Below are 25,758 nucleotides of genomic sequence, written 5' to 3'. Positions count from 1 at the left end.
AAGCCAATAATATGTGCAATCTGCTGAAACAGGTTGGTTGAGATACTAATGCGTAATATTTGAAAATTCGGCTGGCTCTGAAGACCAATAGGTATATGAAAAGATTGCAATATGCAACCAAGTGGAATTGTTACTCATCGTCCTGTCTTTTGTTTTCATGTGAAATCCAACCATGGCGAGAAATTCAACTTCCCTGTGTTGGCTTTTGATCAGTAGATCAATTTACCAGTAACCGGAGCAACACGCGTGTGCAAAGCTAGCAAGCACACAGCCTAGTAACTTGATTGATGAACAATAGCTAGCTAGTACGTGCACCGCCGTAACCAACCTCTCGTACGTGAAGCTGGCTTGCTAGTGCTCTAATCGCTCCGATCGATTTTGGTCCTGTTGAATACTTCTTTGTATTGCTTTGCTTTTCGTTGTGTTACAAGGTCTGGGGTACACATATATATATGCTGAACATACCTATGAGCAAACCTAGTCGGTTACTACCTGGAGTACTATTCGGACGCGAGTACTAGTCGGACTCTAGCATCGTGTTTAGCTCACATTCACCCCTCTAAACACGACATCCTCGGCGCGACCTGAATCCCAAATGCGATGACTATTACTCATTGCGAATTTCCTTGGCATTGCTTTTGCCGTTCTTCGTAGCATTTTAGGGACCGACTTTACTACCGTTAGCTCATCCATAGCTTGACGCCAACGCTCCTCCTTGGTCGCGTCTTCAACCTTCACCTGTTTTTTGGTGCTTGATAGACTATCTTTCGGATCGTTCAGGGGATAACTTTTGAACCCGCGCGAGACCATACTTCGGTCTGACTTTGAATTCCAAGCTCTTCACTACAGGAAACAGGTAATTTGCCGTCTGTGGATCACAGACGGCAAAGACCCAAATCTAGACGGCAAAGAGTTTGCCGTCAGGAAGCAGACGGCAAACTCAGACGGCAAAGACAAAGTCGGCAAAGAATACTTTGCCGTCAACTTTTTATCAAGAAGATGGCAAAGACTTTGCCGTCAGCCAAATCTGCTTCGCCGTCAGCCTTATAAATAACAGACGGCAAATAATGCGGTCTTTGCCGTCAGTCAAAACGTTTTCTTTGCCATGAACAAGACTAAACTACAGACGACAAAGATTGTTTTCTATTTTAAAAAAAACGTCAATTCAAGCGTTCCGAGGGTGGCCTCTGCTGCTGCGGTGAGCTCGGGAAGAAGGGAAGCAGAGAGGAGGGCGGTTGCTGCTTTGGTGGTCGCCGGAGTAGCCAACTCCGGCAACCGCTGACACTGCCGGGGGAGCTCTAGTGCTCGGGGCAGAGAGGAGGAGGTTGGCGAGGCTCAGGCGCGATGGGGTCTGGTGAGGGGCAGCTCAGGCACGGCGGGGTTCTGCGAGGAGCGGCCACGGTGGGGTCTGACGAGGGATGGCTGCGACGGGTCCCATTGAGTGACGGCCGCGGCGTAGTACGTCGAGGGGCGGAGAGGAGGAGGTTAGGGAGGCTCGGCGGCGACGGGGTCGGGCGACGGGAGGCCGCGGCGGGGAACGGCAAGGAGCGGCCGCGGCGGAGTCCGGCGAGGGGCGGCGAGGTGGAGTCCGGCGAGGGGCAGCGAGGAAGAGTCCGGCGAGGGATCCGGAGGGCGCGCCGTGGCTGCGAGTGAGGGGCCGGAGGCGACCGGTGATGAAGCTGGGGCCGGCCGGCGGAGGGTCGTCCTGGCGCCGCGGCACGGGGCTGGGTCCGGTAGCCGGGAAGCTCGGGTGCGCGGCCGGAGGAGCACGCGGTTCCCTCCATTGCCAGATCGAGAGAAGTGGATACTAGACGTGGGGTGGGTGGTGGGCCAGGAGGGGAGAGGATAATGGACGGGTGGACTGGGTGGTGGGCCAACGGGTGGGTGTGTCAAGCGCGCGTGGTGAGAGAGAAGTCGGCACAGCGGATCGCGCGCGTGGTGAGATAGGCGGGCGGCGTGGATCGTGCCATGTCATCGATCCGTGGCGTGTGTTCATTTTGCCGTCTGTAAATATAAACGCAGACGGCAAACACTTTACTGTCTGCTTTTTTTGTTACAAACGGCAAACTGAGCTCTTTGTCGTCTGTAGAAAAAAAGGCAGACGACAAAGATTCTTTGCCGTCTGTCTTTTTTTTGCAGACGGCAAAGTGAGCTCTTTTGCTGTCTGTGTTTTTTGGGGAGACGGCAAAGTTTATTTTACCGTTATATTTTCTTTGCCGTCTACCCGATGAAAAGCTGACGGCAAAGACGCCCCCTGACGGCAAATTAGCTGTTTCCTGTAGTGCTTGGTGCTAGCTTCAGCCCGTAAAGTGCCTTCTTGAGCTTGTAAACTTTTTCATCTTCGCCTTTCTTCACAATGGCACCCTTCGTGTCCTTCTTTAACTTGTAAACTCACTTCAAACCTATGGCCTTTTGGTTCGGAGGTCGGGTTACCAAAGCCCACGTACCATTGCTCTCGATCGCCTTCATCTCCTCATCCATGGCATGCGTAAAAGTTGAACTTTTGCTCGCCTCTACGAAGTTCGCCGGCTCCTCAACTCCGAGTAAACACAAATCGGAGTACTCAAGCGTAACTGGCTTTGCGTACTTGTAGACTTTCTTGAGGGTCTTGTAGCGACGAGGCCCGAAAGAATCCATTGTGGCTTGCGAAGGGGGCGACACAAATTGTGTCGGCGTCGATGCACTTGAGGAAGACCGTTGAATCTCGGGCGTGGTAGATGCCGGATCGTTGGCATCCTCGTCGTCGGCGTAGTCGTCGTGACCGTGTCCATCATCTTGATTGTCAGCGTCAGTATGCGCCTCGTTGTCGAGATCTCCGTCTGTGTCATGTGCGTCATTGTCGCTATCACCTTGCGACCCATGCGCGTCGTCGTCGGTGTCGGCACCATGGTGATCATTGCCATTGCGGTCACCTTGGTTGTGCCTTTTGCCAACCACTTGGACGTCCTCCCCTGCATCATCATCAGCTGGAAATTCAAATGTGGATATATTACTGTTTGGAGCATCGTTGGCTGCTGCGCTCCAATTCCACGCTTGGTTTTCTTCAAACACGACGTCGCACGAAATCCGTAGACGCTTGGTTCGTGGATCGTAGAAGCGGTATGCCTTGGTGCCAGAACTCCTCTCGTATCCGATGAACACCATCTTGGTGCTACGTTCAGCAAGCTTTGAGAGATGCGGCTCCGCCGTCTTCACATGCGCCACACACCCGAACGTCCGTAGATGAGACACATTTGGCTTACGTCCGTAAATTGCTTCATACGGAGTCTTGCCGATCACCGCCTTCGTTGGAGCCCGATTGAGAAGATAGACCGCCGTCGAGACAGCTTCTCCCCAAAATGTCCCCAGCAAGTTCTTGCTCTTGAGTAAACTCCTCACCATGTCAACGACAGTTCGATTGCGCCTTTCAACAACCCCGTTCTGCTGTGGCGTATAAGATGCCGTGAGGAACCTTTTTATGCCAATATTCTCGCAGTAGTCATTGAACTCGTTCGACGTAAACTCTCCGCCGCGATCTGTCCTTAGAGCGCGAACCTTCAGCTTGTGTTCCATCTCCGTAGCAGCTTTCAGCTTCTTGAACGCTTCGAACGCCTCATCTGTAGATCGTAGGAGAACGACCCACATATATCTCGAGTAGTCGTCTACCACTAGGAAGAAATACTTCTTTCCTCCGTGAGTTGCTGGGGTGATAGGGCCACATAGATCACCATGGAGCAGCTCGAGTGCATCACTTGCACGATAGGTAGACTGAGCAGGGAACGACCTGCGGTGCTGTTTTCCAACCAAGCACCCATCACATACTCGATCAACATGGTCGATAAACGGCATCCCAGATACCATCTCCATCTTCGACATCTTCTTCAAGGCGTAGAAGTTAACGTGTCCAAATCTAGCATGCCATAACCACGAATCATCATCACTCTTGGCGATTCAACACTCCGGTTGAGATTGATCAAGGTTGAGAATATAGAGCATGTTCCGCGTGCGATTCACACGCGCTAGCACGTTTCGGAGGTTGTCGAAGATCGTCGATATGATGTTGTTGCGAAGCCGTGGGATGTAGTACACTCCGGTGAGTATGCGATGTTCTCCCGTGAGACCCTCGAAGAGGACAGAACTTTGCCCGCAAATCTCCACATTTGAACCATCACCGAACTTGACTGAGCCTTGAACATCATATTCTAGCTCGAGGAACTTCTCCTTGCACCCCGTCATGTGGTTACTGGCACCTGTGTCTAGATACCACGACACGTTTTGGCTTCCGGATAACTTTGGTGTTATTTTTTTCTCATGAAGTAGCACCTTCCGGTTTGGTTTCACAACCATCGTATGGACGAGATCACAAACTTCGGCCATCAAAAGACCTGGACGTTCGTCTTCCTGGTTTGCCAAATTTGCCTTGATCTCCTGCTTGTTAGGCTCCACGAGATCACAAACTTCGGCCATCAGAAGACCTGGACGTTCGTCTTCCTACTTCGCCAAATTTGCCTTGATCTCTCTCTTGTTAGGCTCCGGACAATCCTTCGCAAAGTGACCCATCTCGTTGCAGTTATAGCACTTGACCTCGGACATATCCAAGTTCGGTGGCTTCCGCTCTTTAGATTGGTCCGCGTTACCACGACCTTATGGCTTGCCTTTTTCTTTGCCTTCTTCGGTTTGTCCGCCACGCTTCACGTTGCTTGAGCCTTCGCCAACGTTGCGCCTTCCTTTGCTACTTGGGGACTCCCAATCTGCGCGCGAGTACATGAGTTGGTCATTACCTCCTCCTTTGCCTTTCCGACAACCACGAGCATTCTCTTCCCACGTCCGCAAGCGTCCGATCGCCTCCGTTATGGTCATGTCGTCGATGTCGTAAAGCTGCTCGAGCGTGCCGATGATGTACGTGAATTTACCAGTCACCGAACTGAAAAACTTCTCCACAATCTCAGTCTCCTCGAGGTTTGCACCAAATGCATGTTAAGTGAGCTTTGCACCATATGTGGTCTAGTTGTTGGGAAAATTTACAAATATAAATTTCGACTTTATTTGCAAAATCTCTCTGGAATTTGTAAAATGGGCATAACTTTTGCATACGAACTCGGATTAAAAAGTTTTTTATATGAAAAATCATCTACTCAAAAAGTTACATCCGAATTCAATAGGGGGAACCCCGTTGAAGATTTTTAGAATCCCCAAAAACCTAATAGAATAAAAGATACGGGGCTTATAAGATCTAGAGGGGGAAAACAGAAAAAAATTGAAAGTTAGTAATGGCGCACCATTTGCTAGGTGCGCCACTAGTAACAGAAAAAGAAATTGGTTTTGAATTTTTTTTGAAAAAAAGTTCAAAATATGATACGTAATATGACGGGGAAGTTTGAAATATTTTTTCAAAATTTCATCACACTCATGAACATGAACAAAGTCCTAGACATCAACAAGGTTTAATAGGATTAATATGATAAATATATCAACAAGCGCCTGTTAAGTGAGCTGGTGCTGGGGTTGGATAGAATTGCGAAGTTAAGTGTGCTCAGGCTGGAGTAGTGTGAGGATGGGTGACCTTTCGGGAAGTTGGACCATGGAGTGTGATTTGACTTGATTAAGCATGTTGACTTGAGATTAAGCCATAGTGACCCGAGATTAAGAAAAAAATTCTGAATTTTTTTTTGAAAAAAAATTGTTAGTAATGGCGCACCTAGTAATGGCGCACTTCTAGGCATAGTAATGGCGCATTATAGTGGCGCACCAATAGTGCGCCATTAGTGGCAAAAATAGGTGCGTCACTAACAGGCCTTTTTCTAGTAGTGTCAATGTCGTCGTCCGTGATGGCCTCCCACACTCGAAGGGTTCGAAGAATAATCTTCATCTTCACCGCCCACACGTCGTAGTTGGCGTCGGTGAGCATCGGGTACTGGATGGGGATGTTGCGATGCGCCTGTACGTTGGCGCCGCCCGTTCCGCCACCACTAGTTACTGACTTGCCACCCTTCTTCACCTTGTCGCCGTTCTTGTTCGCCTTGAAACCGCCGTTGCCGGACTTGACCGACTCCTTGTCGCTTTCCGTCATCATAGATCGTAGAGGCTCTGATATCAATTGTTGGCTTTTGATCAGTAGATCAAATTACCAGTAACCGGAGCAACACGCGTGTGCAAAGCTAGCAAGCACACAGCCTAGTAGCTTGATTGATGAACAATAGCTAGCTAGTACGTGCACCGCCGTAACCAACCTCTCGTACGTGAAGCTGGCTTGCTAGTGCTCTAATCGCTCCGATCGATTTATGTTGACGCCGGCGTCGGAACTCTGAAGTAACTTGACGAAAGGAAACAAATCAATGTGATGGCCACAGGACCTTGTCGGTCCTGTTGAATACTTCTTTGTATTGCTTTGCTTTTCGTTGTGTTACAAGGTCTGGGGTACTACTCAGACGCGAGTACTAGTCGGACTCTAGCATCGTGTTTAGCTCACACCCTGTGTCCGAAGTTCTCCTTTTAGATTATTGATAAACATCAAAGATAAGAGAAAAAGGTAAAATAAGGGCTTAACTGTAGCAACTGAAAGGATACAGCGAGCAACACCAATAGAGCAACTGAAATTGGAGGATACAGCGAGCATGACAAAAAGAATACATGACGGGAAAGCAGTAGTGCAAAAAAAGACCTATGGCTATGGGGGCAAGACCGTGCACACCTAATCACGTACCACTATCCAATCAAAATACACAAATGTGAATCAAATTAACGGTAGGTTAAGCAAAATCAGCCTGTCCGGTTCAGCCTGTCGGGGCTGAATAAGAGCGGGGAGCTCCACCTCGCCGTCCGGTTCACCTGCAAGTCGTGGGCCAAAATGCTGGCCATGTACGGCAAACCACTGCTCCCCAAGATGCACCACACCAACCCCATCTCCGTGCTGGAGCGGGACTACCTCCGGTTCCAGGCGATGGGGATGGTGGCCTCACAGCTTGCCAGGTACAACCCACCACTGCGGAGGGAGGTGGTGGCGTACGTGCTCGACGTGGAATCGTACATGTTCAGCCTGCGCCGGAGCAAGGCCAACTTCTACCGGATCACCTTGCTCTTCTCTGGCGGCGTCGCCGTGGGCAAATGGTTCGACGGCATCTGCAAGTGGAAGAACCCAATGACGACGATTTTGGTGCACGTGGTGTTCCTGAAGCTGGTGTGCTGCCCGGAATTGATCTTACCCGTCGTGTTCCTGTGCATGATTATTATGGGGGCGTGGAACTACTTCAGGCGGACACGTGGAGCTCCACACATAGACACGATGCTGTCACGCGTGGAGCTCGCGCACCCGAACGAGCTGGACGAGGAGTTCGGTGGACTGCAGCCACCGCACATAGATGCAATGTTCCGGTGGTACAATGATGTGGCGTACCATGACGAACTGGACGAGGAATTCGACACGTTCCCGACATCCAAGCCAGACGACATCGTGAGGCTGAGGTATGAGCGGCTGCGGAGCCTCTGTGGGATGGTGCAGACGGTTGTCGGCGACCTGGCTGCGCAGGGGGAGCGCGTGGAGTCACTGCTCCACTGGCACGACCCCAGGTTGACGCCCGTCTTCATTGCATTATCGCTGGTGATGCCCGTCGTACTGTACTTGACTCCATTCCGGTTGTTGACCATGGCGGTGGGGTTGTACTTCCTCCGGCCGCCGCGGTTCCGAGGCAGGACCAACCTGCTCCTCAACTTGTACAGTCGTCTGCCTTCCAAGGACGACGTGATTCTATAAGGGGTTTTGTTTCCTGCAATGAGCGTGATGCTATAAGGTTGATCCGTTGATGCATGCAACATGCAGGAGTTATTCTCTTTCTTTCTTCGTTTTCGTTGACTGTATATCTGGCCTTTTTTATATTTGACTTTTCCGGATTCCATAGGACATTACTATTCACTTCGTTGTACTAAGATGCTGAAATTGTGTTGATCTCAAACATTATCCTAAAATGCATTCCTCTTTGTCGAGCAATTTTGAATGACAAACATTGCTTCTCATGTCAGAAGAAAATGATAGTTAATTATTTCAGTTTATTCATTTGCCAAAATGACCCACAAGAATAGGTTAGATGAATGTTCACCTTTCGTTTTAGTGTTTCAAAATGTTATATCATTCACTGAAAATGTTGTAGTATACGAACAGAATTGTTCACATAGTTTGTGCTTAATGATTTTCAAGATAATAAATACTACGTAGTCAGACCCTGTTGCCGTAGTTGCCAGGCGCTCTGCTCCGCTCGCTGATGTTGTATTTCCTTGTCGTATATGCTCCGCTCGCTGCTTTGCTGTCTAGCAATTCTTTGGTGGGTCACTAGGTCTCAGTCGACTAAGACTTAACCGAGTCTCAGTCAAGTGACATAATATGCAAGAAAAAAAAATAGAAAGATAATTTTGCACATATCTGAACGTAAGATCTCATGAATATAGCATTGACTGAGACATAATCAAGTTTCAGTCGACTGAAATTTAGCAAAACTGTTGTTTCGTTGTAGCTGTTGATGTGATCCAAATTTTGGGCAGCAGCTGATGCTGATGGAGACTATCACCCAATACAAGGTGTGTAGGCGAGGTGAGCTTCTAGCTCATGGCAAGCGATATACAGACAGACGCTCCCACAAAACCCTCGAATTAATGGGCCAGGCCAATTAAGGCTACAAGCCGATTTTTATACCATGCTCTTAGCCATTTTTCTCCACCAGGGCTATATCTTGGAAAATCCTATTCGCCGCTCGCTGCGGCGAACTGTCGAGCGATCGTACAGAGCAGCTCAGCAAGCGACAGACATGGGCCGGCCCACTTATACATAGTGCATCCAGCCGGTTTTGGGAACCTTCTAGAAGGTTCCCTGAACCTGGTTTTTTCCTGTATCTTTTTTCTAGTTCTTTATGGCTTTATATTATTTTTTTTATTTCATTTTTTCCTTTTCTGTTTCTTTTCTTTTTTCGTTTCTGTTTCTTTTCTTTATTTTTTTTCAAAATTTCACAACTTTGCAAAATTTGTTCGCCAATTTAAGAAAAATGTTTGTTTTTTCAATTATTGTTCGTGAGTTTCAGTAAATGTTCCTATTTCAAAATTGTCCATGTTTTCAAAATTGTTTTGCATTCAGAAATGTTTAGGAATTTCAACAGGTGTTCCAGCTTTCCAAATTTGTTCACAAATTTTATAAAATGTTCATGTTTTCAAATTTCGTTCACAAATTAAAAAAATGTTTGTAATTCCATAAATTTGTTTGGGAGATTGAAAAAAATGTTCCCGTTCCAAAATTTGTTGGAAATTTCAAAAAATGTTCATATTTACAAGTTTTGTTCGGAGTTCCAAAAAATAGTCAGTTTCCAAAATTGTTTGCAAATTTAAAAAATGTTTGTTTTTCCGAATTTTGTTCTAGTGTTTCAAAAAATGTTCGCGTGCAAAAGTTGTTTGTATTTCCAAGTTTTGTTTTGAGATTTTGAAAAATTGTTCCTGTTCAGTTTTTTTGGTTGTTTAAAAAATGTTTCGGTTCTAAAAAATACGTTCCCGTATCCAAAATTCGTTTGTGTGTTGAAAAATGTTTGAGTTTTCTCTAAATTTGTAAAAAAAAAACTAATAATGTTCGTGTTTGATAAAACATACACGTTTTGTTTTTGAAAAAAAAATGTGTTCGAATTTTCAAAAAAAATTCGGATAGGCGTTTGACTTTTCTTAATGTTTTGCAATGTTCTGTGATCAGGAAAGCTAGCTAGCTCAACTGGTTTGAGTCATATGCTCGTAAGCAGCGGATCTAGCATTTGATTCTTGGCATCACATCTTTTTTTATTCCAGCGTGATCTACTGTTTGCGAGAGAGCGTCAAATAGGAGCTCCCCTATATGACAAGCTATCAGCTCTGCACGAGGCTAGTAGGACGATCCAATACTTTAGTTCCACTAAACTGTTTTGGGAAGCTACATGTCGACTTATCTTAATACTTGATGTACAACTTTTTTTGTATGCATGCGCAATATTTTTTTATACACATTGAACATTTTTCCTATACATGAAAAATATTTTTTTCAAATTCATGGTTGAAACTTTCTTGAGTACATGCAAAATATTTTCCAATACACCTTGTGCTTTTTTAAAATGGTACAACACATTTTTGTTCAAACTACGTGAACATTATTTTTACATTGCGCAAATATTTTTAAAAATGTTACGAACTTTTTTTAGTGGCACATAATAAATTTTTAGACAATTATAGATGACATGATTTTTTCTTTAATTGTCACGAGCATGTTTGTCGTGGTACAGAATTTCTAAAAACAATTATGAACAGTGTTTACATTGTATATTTCGAATGTGACAAATATTTTAATAGTATGAAATGTTTTCTAAAAATTCTACAAACGTTGATTTTCGTTGTGTAAATATTTTGGAACATACCACCTGCAATTGTTTGAAACACATGAACATTTTATAAATATCAGGAATACTTATAAGATGTCAGAACATTTATTTGAAATCTATGAACATTTTCCAAAATGCAAAACATTTTGTTTTTAAACTGCATTATTATTTTTATATGCATGAACCCATTTAAAAATTAAACTAAATTAATCTCTGGAGTATATGTATTTGAAATATTTAGATAACATGAACAAAACTAAAAAGGAGAACAAAACAAAATGAAAACCAACAAATGAACCAAGCGATAGGTCTATACTGGGCCAACCAACTAGATGCTGCCAGACAAGTGCACGCTCTGTCTCATAGGTGCAGATATGTCTCGCTTCACGCGAGATGAGAGGAAGTCTAGCCGAAGGGGCAGGGCGAGTTCGGCTGGTCCAGCTACTTCTTGCAATTCCTCATCCAGTGTCATTTAGCCTTGAGGTAGAAACATTCTGTCTTAGTAATAGCTCTGCCCTTGTTCCTTTTCTGGGACACGGACGAACTGGCACCATTATTACATTTCTTTTTGGACTTGCCTTTCTTTTTGAATATGTCTGTCTTGTTCACCAATAACACTTGATTAGTATTCTTCTGGATTTCCACCTCAGTTGTCTTGACCATAGCGAACAACTCATCTGTAGTCTTGTTCGTTCCCATCATGTTGTAATGCATGATAAACTTGTTGTAAGAGGGGGGGGGGGTGTTAAAACAACAACTATGTCAGTTTTTCTCGCAAAAAAAAACTATGTCAGTTCAAAGTGTCGCTGGAATACCAAATTTCAGAGCAGCATGTATATCACAATAGCCCGCCAAATTAATAATATGCTCACTGACCGAAGATCCTTCGGGCATCTTGACGGTGTCTTGGATTATGGGGTGCTCACCACGTCGGCCTGCCATGCATGGGCCGGACTAAGGACCCACCAACAACCAAAGAATGGGCCACGCAAGCTGTGGCCCTTGGCGTACTCAAGATGGAACCCTTCGAAGACTTGGCGTATACTTCAAGGCATAGTAAATTGATCTGCATGTTTATCCCTAGATGTAGCCCACGTACTTGTAATCTTAGATACCCTCGGTGCCTATATAAGCTGAGGGGTTTAGTCTGTAGAGGCAGGTCAGAACTCACTCATACGATCTCGCGGCAGATTATAATGTACTTTGTATCCCATCACAATCAATATAACAATAGCAGGACGTAGGCTTTTATCTCTTCGAGAGGGCCCGGACCTGAGTAAAACCCATGTCTTTCTCTATGTCCTATTACCATCTAGCCAAGATTTTTGGTCATTATTTCACTTTATGACGCAATTATAATGCATTTTCTTTCTTAATTTGCAAGATTTACATGGAGGGAGAGATTACCGGTAGCTCGAATTATGGACCTAAAAGAGCTACAACAGAGATATCTATTCCACGGACCTCCAAATGACCTGAAACTTCACGAAGTTTTTTTATTGAATATATCAAAAATACAGGAACCAAGAAATACCAGAGGGGGGTCACCTACTTCTCACAAGGCAACAAGGCACGACCACCACCTAAGCGCGCCCTGATGCCTTGTGTGGCCCACAACAAGCCTCGGATACCTATCTTCTGCTATATGAAGGGTTTTGACCTAGAAAATTATAAGAGGACGACATTCGGGACGAAGCGCCACCGTCTCGAGGCAGAACCTGGGCAGGAGCACTTTTGCTCTCAAGCGGAGCGATTCCACTGGGGACACTTCTTTCTGGAAGGGGGAAATCGAAGCCATCGACATCACCAACAACCCTCTCATCGCGGGAGGAACAATCTTCATCAACATCTTCACCAGCACCATCTCCACTCAAATCCTAGTTCATCTCTTGTATTCAATCTTTGTCTCAAAATCTCAGATTGGTACCTGTGGGTTGCTAGTAGTGCTGATTACATCTTGTAGTTGATGCTAGTTGCTTTATTTGGTGGAAGATAATATGTTCAGATCCTTAAGCATATTCAATACCCCTTTGATCTTGAACATGAATATGATATGTGAGTAGTTACTTTGGTTCTTGAGGACATGGGAGAAGTCTTGTTATAAGTAATCATGTGAAGTTGGTATTCGTCCGATATTTTGATGATATGTATGTTGCCTGTCCTCTAGTGGTGTCGTGTGAAAATCGACTACATGACACTTCACCATATTTGGGCCTAGGGGAAGGCATTGGCAAGTAATAAGTAGATGGTGGGTTGCGAGAGTGACAGAAACTTCAATCCTAATTTATGCGTTATTTCATAAGGGGCTGATTTGGATCCATATGTTTCATGCTATGGTTAGATTTATCTTAATTCTTCTTGGATAGTTGCGGATACTCGATGGGGGTAATCATACGTGGGTTGCTTGTTCAAGTAAGAACAACACTGCAGCACCGGTCCACCCACATATAAATTATCGAAATAGCGAACACGAATCAACTAAACACGATGAACCTGACTAGACGAGAATTCTCATGTATCCTTGAGAACACTTTTCTTGATATAAGAGAACTTACCATGTTTTCCTTTGCTATAAACAGTATTGGGCCACGTTGGCGCACCTTTGTTACTATTGTTAATTGTTACTTGTTACGAATTATCGTACCACAAAACTATCTATTACCATTACTTCCAGTATTTGAAGCGAATACCTTGCCGAAAACCGCTTACCATTTCCTTCCGCTCCCTTATTGGGTTCGACACTCTTACTTATCGAAATGACTACGATTGATCCCCTGTACTTGTGCGTCATCAAGACTCTTTTCTTGCGTCGTTGCCGTGGAGTGAAGCGCCTTTGGTGAGTGAAATTTGGTAATGAAACATTTATATTACGTGAGGAAATTTACTGTCACTTGTCAATATGAAAAATAATCCTTTTAGAGGCTTGTTTGGGTTATCTTCACTCGACCGGAAGCAATAAGAGTTGCTCCTTAACCATCTGAACTTTGCAAGGTTCAGGTGTGTGCGTGCGTGCGTGCGTGTGCGTGTGTCCACCTGTCGATCCCGTACATGATCCAACAGCGCGTTGATCAATCCATCAGTGAGGTACGATTACAAAGGGTTCTATCTAGGTTTCATGGGATTTTTTGCTCTAAATATCAATCATCTCAATATTGTTTTATTTCAAATAAAATTTTGATGAGGTAACTCGATCTCTTTTAAATCCAAGCTATCAATGACAGCACTAAATATGTCTGTCCATCAGCAGAAAATTAGGTGTACTCTGCACCATGGAAAACAAACAAGATCCATATAAAATCCTAGTCTTAAGTGCAAGTGAAATTTTACAAAAAAATGCTAATTTTAGAACAATTGTAAGACAAGGATCCATATAAAATCCTTGTCTTAAGTGCAAGTGAAAATGGTAAGGCTGCTAAATTTATCCCCATGATGATAGCCCCAGATCACCAATCGTAAGACATCCAATGCCAAATGAAGTCCAACACACCACATATTCGCACCTACCTGATTTAAAAAAAAAATCAAATATTGAAGGAACAAATGGCTGCAATTTCGAGTAGTTGAGAATGTTCAGCTGCAAAACAGAAGCCATATTCAATCACCTACTTTGGAATTCAATACCGAATGTCAGACGCACATGATACATCAAGTTGATCTCTAAAAACAATTGTAAAGTAACACTAGTAGAATTTTATTCAGCGAATGCTTCAAGCCTCATCTTGGCACAAGCTTTGTGATGGTTATGCCATTTGATGACGCCCCTTTTGGATTATCACTGTATGCATTCAATCCTTCACAGAAGGCTGGCACGGAAACAGAAGGGAGACGAGCATTGTGGCTGCTAAGCATGGCATTCACTGATGACATTGTCGGCCTATTCTCAGGTCTGTTCTGCACACACAGCAGCCCGATTTGGAAACACTTCAGCACCTGGTCCACGTGAGAAGGATGGTCGGTAAGGGATGGATCGATCAACTCTATGATACTTCCCCTAGTCCAGTGCTCCCATACCTGCACCAAATTGGTAAATTGTTCAGATCTTATAATGGGGATTCAGCTATGTGCACCGAATTTACTAGCATTGGTTCTTAAGTACTTACAAGATTTACAAGATAAACATATTTCTCGGAGTGGCAGGAGCCATTGTTTCTTCTTCCTGTGACAATCTCTAAAACCAAAAGACCAAAGCTGAATGTGTCCGACTTCATTGAGAACTGACCATGCACGGCATATTCAGGAGACATGTATCCGCTGCAAGAAGAAGATAGCTGTTATTATAACTTCTACTTTGATGCCTTTAACTATGAAATTATGACACTTCTTACTATGTCCCGGCGATACGGCTTGTGACATCTTTTGATTGATTCCCTCCAAATATCTTTGCTAAGCCAAAATCAGAAATCTTAGGGTTGTAATCAAAGTCCAACAAAACGTTGCTTGGTTTCAGGTCCTGGTGAACTATCTTCACTGGAGAATCTTCGTGGAGATATTGTAACCCCTTAGCAACTCCACTGATAATCTTGAACCTCCTTCCCCAATCTAGGTCTTTGCGTTTCTCAGAATCTGCATTCAAACAAGAAGTATCAGCATTGCAATGAAAATATGGTGGCATTTTGTACCACTCCTATTGAAGCTTGGCCACGGTGAAAATATGGTGGCATTTGTACCACTCCTATTGAAGCTTGGCTACTCCTATCAAAATTTTCACTCTTATAGTGAAAATTTGGTGGCATTTGTACTACTTCTATTTAAGCTTGGCGGCAGTGAAAAATTTCTTTCTGAGAAATCAATAGTGAAGAAGTAATACCAAAAAGAATGGTATCAAGGCTTCTGTTTGGCATAAATTCATAACAAGTATTTTCTCTTGAGCTTCCAAACAACCGCGATGAGGCTCACAAGATTCCTGTGGCGAAGCTTAGCAACCAGGACAAGTTCACTTTTCAGCTCCCCTATTCCTTGTCTAGAACTCTTACATAGCCTTTTCACTGCTATTTGTTTACCGTCAGGTAGGACTCCCTATGCAAGACAGGATACATACTCATTAGTAAATATATATAAAGTTGATAAATTGTACATATGGCATGGTTTGTACCTTGTGAACCATCCCAAAACCTCCTTTGCGAAGCATATTTCCTTGGCCGAAGTCATTTGTAGCAACTCTTAGTGTTGACAGATCAAGAAGAAGTGAATCGATGCTTTGAATATCACCCAGCAGATCATTGTACCCGAAGTCAGTCGGTGTGCCTCCAGCAGTCTTGGATATCCGAAAAGTTCTGACTCTGAGGCACGCCGGGGATAGGAAGAACAACATAATTGCAAGGATTACCAAAACTGCAGCAACTCCACCAACAAGTGAGCCAATTATCTTTGTTTCCCCCCTCTGTTGATCTGGTAGCTCAGATGCTGCAAGCCTGAGGAGGAGTGTGCCTCCCATGTATGTTTTTCGGTTAACCAGGTCACCATACCAAACAAGGCACACAGTGTCATTGTAATTGTAAGCAGTGCAATTGCAACTATTCAAACAAGCCAGCTCACATTCCTGGGAACTTGAAGGAGACCATGAGCGTTGAGCGTCATCAGGTAGCAACACATCTTCCATGACATAAAACTTATCAGACTGAGTCGGTGCAGAAGTCGAGTTGGTCTGGCACTGCAATGGTGTGTTCCTCTTGCACCCGCCACTATAATCCTGAAGGTCCCAGTCACTCAGAACCTTCGGGCTGAACCCCTTGACACAGTTGCAGTACGGCAGGGGATCGTCACTGCAGGTGCTGTATGCCCCACAGAGCGCATACACTTCGTACTGCGTCCCTGGCAGGACAAGGATCAAGTTCCAGTGCTGTAAGTCAACACATCTTCCTTGACACAGCTTGAACTGTCCGCCCACGTCAATGATGACCCGCGAGACTACCGTATCATCCTTCACCGAGTAGTACAAGTAGCTTTTTGTGGCGTCGTTGACGAACTGGAAGTCGTACATGTGATGGTCCGACCAGTACTCTGACAAAGAGTCGAAGTTTTTCCTGTTCCAAGGGCCACTGCTCCAGTAATTTACAGATTCATTCCACCGAATTAACAACTATGCCGCCCCGTTGGGGACCATGGAAGTTTCTAGAGAGAACAACTCCCACCCAGGAGATGGGTCCGCGCTGTTTTTCCAAGGAACAAGCTTCTGGCCCACACCTGTGGTTTTGTTCAGCCTGAGCTTGGACCCTGGAAGCAAGGTGTTTGTGGGATGCTCTATGCTTTGCCAATAAGTATCGATGGATTAGAGGCATCGATGAGCTCGAGGCTACCGTTGTCCCTTATGACGGCCATGGTTGAGTTGGAAGCTATACTAACATGGACTTCGCTAGAGAGCGCCGCTGCGCTGGTTCGTGGTTTCGGAGCGCACCCTCCCGCACGCGCACGCGCACGCTTCACAACCAGCGCCCTTTTTACCCGCCCATGCAGCAGCTAGCCACCACGTACCTGTGCATGGCAAGGTAGTTGGTGCGTAGCACGTCGCGTGTGCTAGCTTGCTGTTCTCCGCGCGCGTTAAGCATCTTAGCGGTGGACCTCTTCCAAATGCTATAGCGGAGTTATAGCGCGCTATTTAAAATGTTTGTTCATTTGTTTGGACCAAAATCCCTTAGCGCAAGACCTTTTGTAAACGCTATAGCGTGTTATAGCGGAGCTATAGCGGGCTATTTGAAACAGTGATATGATATATACCCTCTTGCACGCGTGTGACTGCTCGTGTCGCCTAGTTCGTTGCGTCGCCGCATGTCGCCAATCCCTGCTTCATCCGCATGCATTATCTCACCGGCCAATCCGTCTGCATGCCGCCTAGTGTATTGTTCATTGTCCGAAAACCATCAAAAACCAGGTCGACCGATCTTACGACCTAGCGCCACCTCACCAGTCGATCTATTTGCATGCCGCCTAACGTACCGCTCATTGGTACTGTTGACCAAGAGCCAGGCCGACCGATCTTACGGCCCCGACGCCACACTGCATCCGTTGTGCCCCTCTCCTTCGGGGCGTGTGCTGAATAACATCCCTGGCGACCTCTTCTATGATGATCACTACCACAGTCGATTCGTGCCTCTTGCCACGACCACCACTATTACCTCGAAATGATAGGGGAGCCACATCCCCGAAACCAAGGCATCACTCTGTTTCATACAGCGTCGTCGTGTGACCCTAGTTGTGGACACTCACTGCGAGCAACTCCTGCTCATCGACATATAGAAAAGGCTAAGTTCACTTTGATGGGGCTATTGGAGGCAAAACAAGGACGAGAAACTTTGAGATCGATATACACTCGAGTAGCGCACAAAAAAGGTGAGCAACTTTGGGGTGTTTTTATGCAACTCATGTCTGTTTTCCAACATTATATCTAGATATTTCAATGATTTTTACGGGCAACTCATACGAAAACTATAAACAACTTGTGTAGGTTTGCGTATAGTGGTTTGATCGTCCCCTATGAAATTTCTCATCGTTCAACTTGTCATCTGCTCCCGACAACAACTCATCCTCACACTGTGGGCAACTCCTGCTCATCGACATATGGAAAAACCTATGTTCACTTTGATAGGGCTATTGGGGGCAAAACGAGAACAAGAAACTTTGAGATGGTTATGCACTTGAGTAGCGCACAAAAAAGGTCAACAACCTTTGGGGTGTTTTTATGCAACTCCTGTGCGTTCATCAGGCAACTCATGCGTGTTTTCCATCATTATATCTGGATATTTGAATGATTTTTGCAGGCAACTCGTGCGAAAACTATGAACAACTTGCGTCATTATGAGAAATTCCTGCTCATCGACATGTGGAAAACTGATAGGGCTATTGGAGGCAAAACAAGGACAAGAAACGTTGAGATCGTTATGCACTAGAGTAGCACATGAAAAAGGTCAGCAACTTTTGTGGTGTTTTTATGCAACTTCAATGCGTTCATCAGTCAACTCATGTGTGTTTGTCATCATTATATCTGTAAATTTCAATGATTTTTGTAGGCAACTCGTGCGGAAACAATGAAAAACTTGTGTAGGTTTGTGTATAACGGTTTGATCGTCCCCTATGAAATTTCTCATCGTCCCCAATGAAACTTGTCATCTGCCCACGACAGCAACTCATCCTCACAATTTGAGCAACTCCTGCTCATCGACATATGGAAAAACCTAAGTTCACTTTGGTAGGGCTATTAGAGGCAAAACAAGGACAAGAAACTTTGAGATCATTGTGCACCCAAGGACAAGAAACTTCGAGATCGTTAGGCACTCGAGTAGGACACAAAAAAGGTCAGCAACTTTTTGGGTGTTTTATGCAACTCCTATGCGTTGATCAGGCAACTCATGTGTGTTTTTCGTCATTATATCTGGAGATTTGAATGATTTTTGCGAGCAACTTGTGCGAAAATTATGAACAACTTGCATCGCCCCCTATGCAACTCATCTATCCCCCCCCCCTAAACAACTCATCCTCACACTGTGAACAACTCCTGCTCATCGACATATGGAAAACCTGAGAGGGCTATTGGAGGCAAAAAAAAGGTCAATAAACTTTGAGATAGTTATGCACTCGAGTAGCACACGAAAAAGGTCAGCAACTTTTGTGGTAGTGTTTTATGCAACTCTAGTGCGTTCATGAGTCAACTCATGTCTGTAGATTTCAATGATTTTTGTGGGCAACTCTTGCCAAAGCTATGAACAACTTGCATAGGTTCGTGTTTAACTGTTTGATCGCCCCTATGAAACTTATCATCGCCCCTACGCCCCGCCCCCTACGCAACTTCTCATCCCCCTCCCCCCGTGGCTATCCCAACTCATCCTCATACTGAGCAACTCATGCACATCCTATGAGCAACTCCTATATTCGTCAACCTCTCGCCACCTCTCCTCTCCAACCCCACTCATCACATGCACGATAATTGAAAAAATAAAAAATAAGTGAAAGAACTCTAACATTACTACTTTAGGTAGAAAAGTGGCAAAACATCATATCACAAAAAAGATTTAAAAAAATGCCAACTTCTGATCCCCCCTAGCAACTCAATCTCACACTGTGAGCAACTACTACTCATCTTCTATGTATGCAACTATACATATCTACATAGAGCGACTGTTCTAGCAAAATCAAACGTAACTCCCTAACAAAAAATCTAAGCAACTGTATTACGAAAAACACAATGCAAATCGTTCTAAAAAAACTAAGCAACTGTCATAGCAAACCAAGCAATTGTCTTAGCAACTCCAAGCAACCGCGTTACCAAAAACACAATGCAAAACCACCCTAGCAAAACCAAGCAACTGTCCTAACCAAACTAAGCAATTGAATTACGATACGATGCAACTCTTCTACAAATCTAAATGACTGCTTTAGGCAACTGTATGGTTGATTGTGGGCAACTATGACACCTGAAAAAGGGATAATGAACATACATATGTTCATTTTGGAGGGTTCAAAGATAAATTTAATCCCTTAAAAACACTTCACAGTTTTAGTTACGCCCCCACTCCACCCTGCTCCCCCTCTATGATTATTCGCCAAGTATTTACTATCATACCAAGGGATCCCACCCCGAGGAGATAAATTCTTGACGCATCTCTATGACACAAACTTGAAAGGTATCTAAGACCTTTATATATTAGCCAAATTATGGTCTTGATAATGTTTCTGTTCATGAGGATTGGCTAACTGGATACATGGTAGACAACTGTATGGTTGATTGTGGGCAACTTGATACATGGTTTTAGACAACTGTACGGTTGATTGTGGGCAACTGGATGCATGGTTTTAGGCAACATTGTGGTTGATTGTAGGCAACATTTTAGTACGAACTCTTGAATAGATCGAACGGAAAGAATAACTTTAAGGTGGTTTCGTACCCTACAAACAATTTCTTCTTATGCTCTCCGCTAGATAAGAACTTTGGAGTGATTCTTCATCGCACGTTGAGGGATGGTTATATGATCTAATTAGATTAGCATTGTTGAGAGATTGCACTAGAGAATGTAAGGACACTAGGCCTCATTTTCAAGCATTGCAATACCGTTTGTGCTCTATTTTATCAATTGCTACCTTGCTGTTTTTTATTGTTCCTATTACAAAACTCGATATCTACCATCATTACTACGCTTGTATCACCATCTCTTCGCCGAACTTGTGCACCTATACAAATTACCATTGTATTTGGTGTGTTGGGGACACAAGAGACTCTTTGTTATTTGGTTGCAGGGTTGCTTGAGAGAGACCATCTTCATCATGCACCTCCCACGGATTGATAAACCTTAGGTCATCCACTTGAGGGAAAATTGCTACTGTCCTACAAAACTCTGCGCTTGGAGGCCCAACACGAGTCTACAAGAATAAAGTTGCGTAGTAGACATCACACACCGCTCCCTCTCTATGACCATTCGCCTAGTATTTATGATCATACCAACGGATCCAACCCCGAGGAGATAAAATTCTTGATACATCTCTACAACACAATCTTAATTGAAAGGTATCTAAAACCTTCACATATAAGCCAGATTATGGTCTTGGTAATGGTTTTGTTCATGAGGATTGGGCAACTGGATACGTGGTTCTAGGCAACTGTATAGTTGATTGTGCGCAACTATGACACCTGAAAAGGGGATAAAGAACATACACATGTTTGCTTTTTAGGGTTCACAGATAAACTTAATCTCATAAAAAAAACTTCATGGTTTTAGTTATGTCCCCATGACCAGCTCCACCCCGCCACCCTCTATGATCATTCGCCAAGTGTTTACCATCATACCAAGGGATCCCACCCGAAGGGAAGAAATTGTTGACACACCATTGCAACACAAACTTAATTAAGAGATATCTAAAATCTTTAGATGTTGGCCAGATCGTGGTCTTGGTAATGTTTCTGTTAATACGATTGGGCAATGGGATACATGGTTTTAGGCAACTGTATGATTAATTATGGGCAACTATGTTATGTTTCATGTATTGTGCATACAAAAAGGGATGCAAACTATGTAGGGCAACTATGGTATCTTTTCCTGTGTGATAGTTTTTCTAAAATCACACGATGTTCTACGTATTCATCAACGCAGCCGACGACTACAGGCAAAAATAAATGGAAGACATATGTGGCTATGTGCAGGATTCAAATGAAATTCTTAACTAACATATGCAACCAAGAATAGCAGGGCCAAAAAGAACATCTGACGATACCGCCACACAAATTAATCACCTGGTTGGCTAAGAGATATCTTCCATTCGAATGAGCAGGTCACTGGTCGAGCATTGAAAAAAAAAATAGCTAGAATGCCTACAACAAGACAAGGACTAATGGTACCTACCGGCTTACCAGCTCCAAACTCTTACATGGGTTCGAATCGCCTGATTAAGTTGGGCACGACTCACCACGGGGGCTCGATTCGACTCCATTGCTCCATCTACACTCTAGGTACAACCAACGCAAGTTCAGAACCTTTATTAGGAAAATACTATTATTCCTATTAATATTGATTATACGAAGTTCACTCTAGCACTGCATATATCTTGTGCAAACTAATTCCAGAATATATACTATTAATATTGATCATATATACACATTTAGTACACTAGTAGTTACATCAGCAATCTGAATGTGTCCTTGGCTCGAAAATAAAAATATTGGTGGAGAGCAAGGCAGGTAATCTAATTTTCACTCTCAACTCGTGCTAGATGCAGCTAGGCCAAAGGGAGGAATTCGGATATAGCTAGTTTCAAAATTGCAACAGCTACATATCTACATCATCAGCTACATCTCTACTTTCAAGAAAATGACTAATGGTGCCTACCTTCTAACCAGCTAAAAGGAGTCTTCCACTGCTCACCTGGACCTCGACTCCTTTGCTCAACAGGAGCAACTAGTTGCAAACAGTTCCCTGACAGTAAGAATCGGTTCGGGAATGACACAAAATAAAGATGATAGACCGAAGATAATTGGAAGAAGGCCCTATCATTTCCATAAAAATTAAAGCAAGTTTCCTTGTAATTATAGGCAACCATGTTAAAAACTGGAGCAACTATTTGCATGTAGTTCCATGATAGTAGGCATCAGTTTGTAGAGTAACAAATGAAAAGGGTAAACAGCAGATCACTGAATATAAAGCCCCCATGAATTCAGTAAAACTAAGCACTTTTAGTTGAAAATCGCAGGTGAACTCATGCTTTGAAGCAACAAATTGCACAAAAAATGAGTTTATGACAGTAAAATCAGTTGTATCTCATGCAAAACCAACACCAAAACCCCCTGACTTGCATGGAGCACATTCATTTCATTTTATAAACAAAAAGAAAAACAGTGGCAGTCTGATTCTATATATAGGAAAAATCCACTTATCCTGAATCTAGCCCATCAATCATCTCACAAAAAAATTCACCTATCTGCTACCTTAACTAAGAAGAGAGGCAAAAGAAAACTACACCTATACATGGATTTGCCATGATTGATTTTGGGCAACCCTTTGCTGATGTGGAGCAACTACAACACCCCTTGATCTCTTCATCCCTCCCCTGAGCCACCTTGTTCTCTTCCTCCTTCCCCTGAGCCACAAGAAGCTGCGAGCTGCGACGTTGCCATCCAGCAGTTGGGCAAAAACAACGTCGTCTCAGCCGACGAGCCCCACCCAACTCACCAACTTTCTGCCTTGCCGCCGTCGACCAGTTTGTTGTCCACTTAACCCAGTTGCGATCGCTAGTGAGTAAGTAGTTCGATTGCACAGAAAAAGAAAAAGTCATTCGATGGCACAGAAAACATTGTTAGCCTCATACAATAATGCATGAAAAATAAAACATAGAAAATCCATTATTGCATCAGCTTTGCATAAATAAATAAAACTACAAGCATCAACTCAAACCACAACTCTGTGTACTATGTCTTCAATTTTGAGCAACTCTTATGCTACCATGCAATAACTGCTATACCATTTCCGGGATTTGCAAAACTTATGCACACATTCTAACAAACATCTTATTTAGGGCCAATGGAACATATATCAACATGACATTGTGCTTGTTCCATCTAGACATCTTAAAAGTCGCTCTTCAATTTCAATCAGACAGTGTGTTGACTGTTGACCGTGTACAATGAGACATGAAAAGACCCTGCAGTGTTTTCAAAAGAAACGTTACCTTGGGTTCTTGAGTTCCACCATCTTTATTCCATGGCTATGGCCATGTCCGATTTACTCCTTTTGCACTCACCATGAAGGTTACCCCCCTGCCACAAAAAGGAAAAAAAATGATGAAATAATCTTCATGAACGCTGATGGTTTTTTGCTCGAAGTATATCCATGGATACCTCAGGATGTTGTAATCGGCCGACACATGTGCCTCTGTCCGCTTCCAGTTTGCTAAATTCCCGTTATGTCCTACAAACATCATGGGCAACGAAACGCGTTAGCTTGCGCTAAGTTGGCTTAAAACACTGACGACAAAAGACATGTTGATGCATCACCTCCATCAACTATACTGCACAACTACTATTGCTTTCGCCACACAAACACCCTGAAAACCGGTGCACAACTAGGAATGCTTTTCGAGCCAACTAAAGCAGTTGTGCTGGAAAATTCCTACTGCTTCGCCAACAAACTCCACAAACTATTCTCCAACAGCAGCTCTATTTCTAGTTGATGATGTTAAACCAACAAGCCAACCCATTGCCGTGCATCTGCTACTGCCCTCTCTCTGCTTTTCAGGAGAAGTACGCACTCGCCTCAGTCGCAAATCATGATAAGCCATTCGGTCATCGCCATTCTCCTCAGAAAATCTAGTCGGTCGTTGCCCCATAAATCGCACAAATACCCAGGTGAAAATGATGATCTACTTATTGCGAACTCTGAATCAGGAGGTCGTCGCCGTTCTCATCGTCTCCACCCCGCCCTCTCTCCCTTACTCCCGTCGGCTTACCCTCCCCATCCCACCTCCCCCTTCTCAACCCCCAACTCTCAACTCCCTTCCCTACCCATCCGAGACGAAAAACCGGCGTGAATCGCCATGGGCTCCCATGTAGAAGCTCTTGTCGACCCCCGCTACAGCCAAAATCATAGGACAAAATAGCAGAGCAGGTTGTGGGGGCTTACCGGTGGAGAGCTCCACCTTCACCTCGCCGTGCTTGAGCCCGCGGTCGCCGGTCGTCTACCCCGACCGCTCCGCCCGTTGATTCCGAAAAGAACTGGGCGGGTTGGTTGGGGACTTTGGTGCGGGGTAGGATAGACCTGCCGCTGGTGTGCGTGGCTGGTGAGCGCTGGTGTGGTCGGAAAAGTGCAGAAAAGTGCAGCTGCACTTTTCAGCATTTGGGAAATAAAATTATATAAAAAGAAAAGTTGTGTCGTGGAATTGTCACGGCAGATGTCCTCGAGCTAGGACTTAGTCGTGGAGCCATCGCAACTAGGAAGCTTGAAGGGGTTAAGTGGGACAAGGAACACGAGGGGTTATACTGGTTCGGCCCCTTACGGTAAAGGTAAAAGTCTATATCCAGTTTGAGGTGATATTGATTAGGGTTTCGATGACCAGGGAGATTAACTGCTATGCCTGGCTTTCGATCAGATCTTTCTTGTCCCTAAACCGCTGCCGGGTCGTCCCTTTATATAGGGAGGTCGACGCCCAGCAACTATCAGAGTCCCGGCCGGCTCATAAGAGTGTCCGGCTCGGACTCTCGACTATTCTTGCCTTACACTACAAGTTCCACCATAATAATGATTGTAACTACGGGCCTTAAGCCATATCCGGGTCTTAAGCCCATCTTTGGCCCACCGTCTTTAAGCTTGGCGCCGGGCTTCTGGCAATGATCATAGAGTAACCCGGCCCCTCCTGGCGGGTGACTCTAAGGTCTATATCCTCAACATTAGGCCCCAGATTGATTTGAGCCGACTCATGTCAATCTTCAATTCTTCGACAGAAAACCTTCGGCTTACCATTGTGTGAGAGCCATAACCCGGCGTGACGTCATCCTCTGGACTCCGGGTAATCCGCCGTGACGTCATCTTCCATTAAGCCCGTTTTTTACTCCACCAGATCCGCAACGGATCTTATCTTTTACTGCCATCCCGAAAATCGAGGCGTTTCGTGGGGAGATAACCACGCCGTAGTCTCCTCATTTCTCGCGCCCACTTTATGAGCTCGCCCTTATAAATAGGCCGGCCCGACGGGCCTTTCTCACTCTCATTCCTCTGTCGTCTCCTTCCTCTCACTGTTCCCGTGCTGCTCGAGCTCCGCCGCCGCCGCCGCCGCGCCCCCGGTCTTCGTCAACCTTGGCCGCTGCATCATCCTGACTCGGTCCAGACAAACGGCGGCGACCTCCGCATCTCTCCAGCACCGGTAAGTCCTTGCTCCCCCGTAGAATAGATCTGCAGTAGGGTTCGTCCATGTTCGTCCTCTGTTCTTCGTAGTTCAT

General features: G+C 44.7%; 1 long non-coding RNA gene and 1 pseudogene across 1 annotated transcript; both read right to left on the bottom strand.

Annotated features, from left to right (window-relative positions):
• Positions 1-14,066: 14,066 nt before the first annotated feature.
• On the bottom strand, positions 14,067-16,670 carry LOC123056188 (receptor-like serine/threonine-protein kinase SD1-8; annotated as a pseudogene).
• A 6,231-nt stretch (positions 16,671-22,901) lies between these two features.
• On the bottom strand, positions 22,902-24,581 carry LOC123050835 (uncharacterized). The gene is made up of 4 exons (XR_006423856.1): positions 24,446-24,581; positions 23,665-23,734; positions 23,496-23,583; positions 22,902-23,058 (listed from the first exon to the last, which is right to left on the bottom strand). It is a non-coding gene; the product is annotated as an uncharacterized lncRNA (long non-coding RNA).
• Positions 24,582-25,758: the final 1,177 nt, after the last annotated feature.

This window comes from Triticum aestivum, chromosome 2D (genome assembly GCF_018294505.1).
Source record: "Triticum aestivum cultivar Chinese Spring chromosome 2D, IWGSC CS RefSeq v2.1, whole genome shotgun sequence".
Lineage (NCBI taxonomy): Eukaryota > Viridiplantae > Streptophyta > Magnoliopsida > Poales > Poaceae > Triticum > Triticum aestivum.
Note: the sequence above shows the minus strand (reverse complement) of the source record. Positions and strands in the feature narration are given on the sequence as shown.